We start from the raw sequence: 6,770 nt of genomic DNA, 5'->3' as shown, positions 1-6,770 counted from the left end.
GGTTAAGGAACAATTGGAAGCTAAGAGTAATCATGTGCGTATATAAAAGATCTTTTATCTATTTTACCCTACATGCCCCAAAACCTTCTGGATAACAACATATTTTGTATGGTTTTGTAATGTCACTGGTTGCAAAACATGCATGAGATAATTTTTGATATATACAAATGCGGTTTATCGTTTAATACTAGAATCATTCCATGAATGTTTCTTCTGATTTTTTTGTTATTTAATGAATTTATAATTAATTAAATTATTATCCCTTATTTTCATTGGTGCTGAAATCAATGTAATCGAAAATACAGTCATATTATTCATATATGACTTTTTCTATAACTTCAGCTTTTCATGGGGAATTAAGGGTAAAACAAGCATTTGATAAAATGTGTCAAATGTGAACAAAACTGATTAAATAGGCCGTCTTAATGTACCAATATGGAAATATTAAAGATGCTACATTTAATCAGTTTGGTGCATGTTTGACACATCTTAAGATTAAGATTAATGCTTATTATGCCCTCAATTCCCCACCAAAAGCAAGAATTAGAAAAAAGTAAAATATTTTACCTGTCCTTTTGATTACATTGGTTTCAGAACCAGAAGTCGATTGATTCGGACATAAGCAAACACGAGAAATCAATTTATTCATGAGACGACAAAAAATCAGGACAAATTGGGGTAAAATGGACATCTGTTTGTACCTTCTCGAGAATGATTCTAAAGCTAATCGATAAACTGTATTTGAATGTATCAAAAATGATCAATGACTTCATGTTGCAACCATGATGTAGGGTGATGTTACAAAACAATACAAAAAATGTGATCATCCAGCAGTTTTAGGGGCATGTAGGGTAAAATAGGGAAAATATCTTTCATATATGCGCGTGATAGCTGTTAGCTTCCAATTGGACCTAAAACTAATTTCAGCATTCCTTAGCAGTATCTGTTTCTTATAAGTGCATTTTGAATCTCCTTTTTCTATGAAAATAGGGCAAAATGGGGCAAATTGGACAACTCCCGAAGATGATTCTGGTAATACTAGATTCAGTGCATTTTGTTAATGCCAAAAAAATCAACTTCAAATCAGTAACATTAAAAATCCATTCATAATTAGGTAAAAGTGTGAATTTTCGGCAGTTTTTGGGGCATGTGGGGCAAAAAAAGCAATTTAAAGGATCTTCCATGTATTTTAATGATTGATATGAACCTCTAATTACACCTGCAGCTATTTTCAATGATCTACAGTCGTGCTTGTTGTTTAAAAGTGCATTTAGATTCTCTTATTGTATGAAAAAAGGGCAAAATGGGGCAAAATGGGTGTCAGGCCATTCGGCCGAAGGTCATTAGGCCGAAGGCCATTCGGCCGAAGGTCATTAGGCCGAATGGTCATTAGGCCGAATGGTCATTAGGCCGAATGGTCATCAGGCCGAATGGTCATTGGGTCTTCTTCTTGCCGTTACGTCCCCACTGAGACAAAGCCTGCTTCTCAGCTTATTAACTGAGAGCTTCCTCTGCAAATGACCATTTTGCATGTGTGTATCGTGTGACAGGCACGAAGATACTTTATTGATGCTGAATCTACTGATATTTTACCCATGAATTTTTCCTTCTTTTAAATATAGGCTGTTCTTTCTAGTATCATTGCTGAAATAGTTTTTGGCGCTGAAACTGCTGATATTCAATTCATAAATTTTTCCTTCTTTAAAACATAGGCTATTCTTTCTAGTTCCATTGTTAAACTAGTTTTTGTCAAAAATTGTTGGAAAAGGTAAAAACAACGGCTAACTTTCAATTCGTCCTGATGACCATTCGGCCTAATGACCATTCGGCCTAATGACCATTCGGCCTAATGACCACTCGGCCTAATGACCATTCGGCCTAATGACCTTCGGCCTAATGGCCTTCGGCCTAATGACCTTTGGCCTAATGACCCAGCATCAAATGGGGCAAAATGGACCACTTCCCGTGCCGTGCGGTGAATGAATTTAGCACCAATCGATTTCTCGTATTTTTTTACGTCAGAAATGGTCTACTTCATGTACCGAAACCAGCGGCGTTAAAAGATCCGTTTTTTGGGTCGATTTTTCCCACTGTGCACTGGCATACACATGGATCCAATGTATTTTGAAGTATGGGTCGCAATATCTGCAAATCTTGAGATATTTTTTATTTATGCCAATACTCACGGAACATAATCAACACTACTGTTAAAGCCTCAGAGTGCAATTCTAATAACTCAGCAACATTCACTTGGTGATCTAGGTCATCCAAACTATTCAATTCCTCCAAGAATTCTTCTATAAATTTCTCTAAGAATCCCTCTAGAAATTTCTCCAGAAATTCTTCAAAAAATTTCTCCAGAAACCTGCAGGAATTCCTCCAGATTTTTTTCCCAAAACTACTCCAGGGATTCATCCGAGATTACTTTCAGGCATTTATCCACAAATTCGTGCAGAAATTTTTCAAGAATTTTATACAGAAATTACTTTAGGAATTTCTTCAGGAATTCCTCAAAGAATTCTTCCAGGAATCCCCCCAAGGATTTTTTGAGAATTTTTGTCATAAACTCCTCCATGAATACCCACAGGTTCCTTTGGGAAACCTTTAGTAATTTCTCTAGAAAATACTTCTGGGTTTACTCTAAGTATTCTTCCGAGAATTCCTTCAGGGATTTCCTCAAAAATTCCGCCCAAAAATATTAAGAAAGTACGCCGAAAATTCCTCCCGAAATTACTCCAATTTCTTAATGAATTCTTCTGGGAATTCCACCAGGGTATCCTCCAGAAATTTTCCCAAAAATTACTCCTTAAATTCCTTCAGGAAGTCCTCCATAAATCTTTGGGAATTCTCCCAAGAATTCCTCCAGGAATTCCACCAAATATTCCTCAAGGAATTTCGCCAATAAGATATCCAGGAATTCTTCCAAGACATCTGCCTACAATTCTCCCAAGAATTCTTCCAAGAGTCCTTTCAGGAATTTCTCTAAAAAAATCTACAGGATCTTCCCCAAGAATTTCACCAGGGGTCCCTTTAAGACTTCTGCCAAGAATTCCTTCAGGAATTACACCAAAAATACCTCCAGGGATTCTTCCAAGAAATTCCTTCAAGCAGTCATCCAAAAAATCCTCCAGAAATTCCTTCATGAATTCCTCCAAGAATCTCTCAAGGAATTAATCCAAGAATTCTTTCAAATATTTCTTCAAAAATATCTTCAAAATTCCTCCAGGAATTTTTAATAAAATTTATCCAGATTTTGCTCCAAAACTTCTGCCAAGAATTCCTCCAAGGAACTCTAATTTTTTTTTTAGTTTTTATTTATGAGTATTTTTACTTAAATGCTAATTCTACACTCAGGAACTCCAATAAGAATTTGTACAAGAGCTGCTCCAAAAATTCTGTCAAAAATTCCTCCAAAAGTCCCTCCATGAATTTGGCCAGAAATTTCCTGGGGGAATTCTTAGAGGAGTTTCTGAAGGATTTCCTTAAGAAATTCCTGGAGGAATTTCTGTAGGAATTCCTGCAGTTATTCTTGGAGAAATTCCTGAAATTATTTCCTGAAGGAATTCCTGGAATATTTCTTGTAGAAATTTCTGTACGAATTCGTAGTGTTATTTCTGGAGAAATTCCTGGATTAATTCCTGATGGAATTTATAGAGTATTTTCTGGAGGAATTTCTGGAATTTATCCTGGATAAATGCTTTGAGCAAAGACTAATGGAATTTCTGGAAGTATTTCAGGAAAAATCTCTGTGATTCATGGAAGAACCCCTGTTGGAACTGCTGGAAAAGTTCCGGGATGAATTTGTGGAGGAATTTCTGGAAGAATCCTCGGAACAATTTCAGGAGGGCACCGTGGGGGAATTTCTGAAGGAATCTTTTGCTGAATTCCTAGATGAATTAATAGAAATTCCTGAAAAAGCCCTGAAGGTATTCCTGAAGGAAGCCCTTGAGAAATTACTGCAATTACGGTAATTACTGCAGAAATTACCCGGAGAAATTTCCTGGAGGAATTCCTTGAGAAATCTCTGGAAGAATTCCTGGAGGAATCCTTGGAGGAATTTGTGGAAGAATCCCTAGATGATTTCCTGAAGAAATCCCTTGATTAGTCGTTGGGAGTAATCCTGGATGAATTCCTGAAGGAGCTCTGGAGGAATACCAGTACAAGTCTATGGAGGAATCCCAGGAAGAATTTCTAGTGGAATCGCTGGAGGAATCCCTGTAGGAATTCCTGGAAAAAATCCTGGAGGAAACCCTGGAAAACTTCCAAATTTCTGGAGGAACTGTTGAGTAAATTACCTGGAGGAGTTTTCCAAGATAATTCCCAGAGAATTAATAATTCCTTAAGAAATTCTTACTTGACTACGGAGGAATCCTCCCTTAGAATAATGGAATTTCTGAGGGACTGCTGAAGGAATTTAAGAGGAACGCCTAGAGGAACTCTTGAGTAAATTCCGACACTTCAAAACTCAAAATCCATGACCTATTCTAATTCTGAGAAAAAGGACCAATAAAGGCCCGAAACGTCGGGTCAGAGTGAAAAAAAAAACGTTTTAGCTGGTCTTCCGACTGCAAAGGCCGAAAACCTATATGGTGTGGCTTTCACGGTCGGTAGCCCTCAAACTACTTTTGAATACCATAAACATCATTTGTATGTCAGTGGATACACAAATAACACAAATAAATACTTAAAATATTATGAGATACAGCGTGAAGGATCGATAAAGTAAAGAGATACAAGAGTAGAGCTTGTAGGGCTTGAAGGTCTTAATTCCAGAATAGTTTGGATGACCTAGATCACCAAGTAAATATTGCTGAGTTATCAGAATTGCACTTTGAGACTCCAACAGTAGTGTTGATTATACTCCGCGAGTATTCGCTAAAATAAAAATATCCCATAATTGCAGATATTGCGACCTATACTTCAAAATACATTGAATCCATTTGTATGCCAGTGGCCACCCAAAAATTAATATATAGAGATACTCGTGATATAATAAGGTGCGATTTTGTCTGCTGAAAGAATTATGCGGATAGAGTGGAAAAAACAAGAGTAGAGCCTGTAGGGCTTGAAGGTCTTCATTCCAGAATAGTTTGGATGACCTAGATCACCAAGTGAATATTGCTGAGTTATCAGAATTGCACTCTGAGGCTCTAGGAGTAGAGTAGAGCATTCGTATAAATAAAAATATCTCAAGATTTTCAGATATTGCAACCCATTCTTCAAAATACATTGTATCCCAGTGGACACCCAAATAGCAAAACATAGAGATACTCGTGATATAAAAAGGTGCAACAGACACAATCGTGGAAGAATTATGCCGATAGAGTCAAGAGAAACAAGAATAGAGCCTGTAGACCTTGCAGACCTTAATTCCAGAATAGTTTGGATAGTCTGGAATACCCCATGAATATATCAAAGGCATAATAGTTGTGCACTGAAGCTCCATTAGCAGTAAAGACTACATTCCATGAATATTTTTCACAACGTAAGAATGATAGAGTATGTAGATATCGTAACCCAAACTTCGAAGTGTATTGGAGGCCATTTGTATTTCTCGGAATCTCCAATATCGAGTTACTCGTAGCATTGCAAGGTCTAATGGACATCAAAGTGAATATGTACATTTCTTGAACAGAATGAGCACAAACGATGGTAGATGTTGTAGATCTTAAGAAAATGAATTCCAGAGTAGTTTGGATGACCTAGATCACCCAATTAATGTACCATGAATTTTTTAGGGGTGCTTTGAGGCTTTTTGAGAACCGTAGACTACGTTCTGTGATCATTCACCGTGTTTAAAATTTGGTTCAGAATGTTGGATTTGTGACACGAACTTCGGAGTACTTTGGAGGCCTTAGAATAGCTCTGGCATCGAAACTTCAATAGACTATGATAGGTAGTAATAGATTGCATGTCTGATCAGTGAAAACTATTGATGATTAGCAAAACGATGAAATTTGAGCAAAAGCATGTAGAATTTATAAAAAATACAAAAAAAACACGTATTTTCGGCTACTAGTCAAAAAGGGGAGGGTTCGAAGGGGGATGTACCATGCATTTCTTAGCACAACTATTTCCCTTGACTATAAAAAAAACTTCAGGGTAAATGTGACTGTAACTGATGGAACAGTTTAACTTAGTCTTAAACCCCATTTACTAATGCTTTCATCTGATCAGAGTGATAACTACATAGTCTACAATCGTCTAGGCTTATGTTCATGCTTACTGGCGTCTGAGAAATCTCACAACATCATAGATCATACGGCTGAGCATGTTCAAATAGTTAAGCTCAATGCTAATCCTTCACCCAGGTCGCGTGCCTTCATGGCGGTATCTATAAAGTCCTATTCGTACCAATATTAGGAATTCAAAGCAAGTCTGCACTATTTCCCATACCAAGTGTGAATCGCTTATCAATGAACTCGAGTGCACAGCCGCTTGAGTTCTCCCACGACCGTACGACTTCTATATTGACTATTTGTTTTGATAATAATTCACACCGATTGATGTCTAAGGCGAGAGTAGCAGCGCAGTTATCGCGCGTCATACTGAACCACCATTCGAAAACCGATGACTTTAGTTAAACATATTTGATTAGAAATGCTACTCACAGACATCGCAACGCTTTCCTTGACCTTGTAACAGTTTCTAGAGTGTGCATGTTGGAATAATAGAGCCAAAAACATGGTCAAAATCGTCATCTGGCTTGTTCTTGAAATAAGGCAAACATCTATCCAACGCCAACGAAAAACGAATACATATTCCTGTGA

Source organism: Aedes albopictus, chromosome 3 (assembly GCF_035046485.1).
Source record: "Aedes albopictus strain Foshan chromosome 3, AalbF5, whole genome shotgun sequence".
NCBI classification, from domain to species: domain Eukaryota; kingdom Metazoa; phylum Arthropoda; class Insecta; order Diptera; family Culicidae; genus Aedes; species Aedes albopictus.
This window is presented reverse-complemented; position numbering follows the sequence as displayed.